Below are 1,624 nucleotides of genomic sequence, written 5' to 3'. Positions count from 1 at the left end.
TTTTGGAGTCCAACACTCTGTTTTGTTATTAATTAGGGGAGGGGCAGGCATGGGCCCCTGTACTAGAAGTTCCCGAGAACACTGAGTAGTTGCCTGCGAGTAACATTGTAAACTGAGAGAGGGAGGAGAAGTGAGCCCTGCAGGGGGCACAGAGAAAGCAAGTGGAGACATTAGTATTAGAGAAGTTTCTCAGGAGATTAACCGATAAAGTGAGAATGCCATCCCAAGAGAAGCTGCGGGAGGCATTGAAGCTTTGAAGCTGCTTCACAGCCATGCTGGAGAATGGGAGAGAAATAGAAAGGGAGAGCTTTAGCATGAGATCTCTGCCAAGTAGGGGGGTTGGGCAGGTGGGCATAACCAGGAAGGAGTGAGTTAAAGGCATCTTCCAGAATACACAGGCTAAGGGTCCTGTTGATTTGGGGTTGTGAGGTTTCCCATCAACCCCCACCACAGAGATCTGTGAGGGAAAAACTTTACCAGAGTAGGAAGGGAGAACTGGCCATGACGTGCCAGTGTCAATAATGAAATTAATAATCTTCCCCGCCACCATGGCTGAAACCCTGGGCTCCTCCACTGTGATAATCATAGAAGTGGTGGGGGTCAAGAAGCCAGGGCGTCGTCAGTCTTCAGCTGCCAGGCCTAGAAGGTCGTTCACTGAATCCTGTAAATGAGGCCAATGTCTAGTCGCTCCGCACTTGAAGCAGGATCTTGGCGGATGTCGTTGGGCCCCATTGGCATTCGAAGTGTTCTTGGGCGGAGCCCTTAGGACTGCAGCCATAAGCTGGTACTTTTGCTTGGACAGGGTAAGCTTGTCTGCCTTCTCCTGTTCCTCTCGGTTATAAAATACTTTAAATGCCGTGTCCAACAGATCTCTCGTGGGGGTTTCAGGGCCCTTGTCTAAGCACCTAAGTTTCCTTCTAATATGTAAAGCTTATTGTAAGATAAAGTGGTGGTGAAGCATAAGCTGTCCCTCTGTAGACTCTGGGTCATACTTGGTATACTGGACCAGAGCATCAGTGAGTCTGTCCATAAACTGAGCTGGGGTTTCAGCAGAGCCCTGAGTAATCAATCTAAGCTTTTCAAAGTTAACTACCTTAGGGGGAGAAGCTCTCTGAAGACCTGTCAGGAGGCAAGTGATCATGTGGTCCCTGGCTGCTCTACCTGGGGAAGGTCCTGTCTGACCTCCTGGTGGGGGTTGGTAATCCCACCCAGGGTCCTGAAGGGGAACTGCCTCACTGCCAATAGGGTGAGCTTGGTTAGTAGAATGAAGCTCATTGGCATATTCCTGTGCTGCTGTCCAGACCCTATGTCTCTCATCAGGGGTGAGGGTAGACTGGAGAATCATAAAGAGATCATGCCAGGTTAGATCATAGCTGTGAGTAATATACTTAAACTCTTGTGTGAAGTGAGTAGGATTAGTGGAAAAGGAACCGATTTTACGCTCTAGTTGAGAAAGATCCCCAAGAGAGAAAGGCACATGGACTTTGACAATCCCTTCCATGCCTGCCACCTCCCTGAGGGGAAAAATGCCATGGGAAAGGGGCTGAGACTGGGTGTTGGAACGGATATGGGTTGACACAGGAGAGGGGTTGGGAGGAATCAGAAGAGTAGGAGAAGGGGAGTG

Source organism: Nannospalax galili, unplaced genomic scaffold, assembly GCF_000622305.1.
Source record: "Nannospalax galili isolate Female #2095 unplaced genomic scaffold, S.galili_v1.0 scaffold1349, whole genome shotgun sequence".
Taxonomy (NCBI): Eukaryota; Metazoa; Chordata; class Mammalia; order Rodentia; family Spalacidae; genus Nannospalax; species Nannospalax galili.
Note: the sequence above shows the minus strand (reverse complement) of the source record.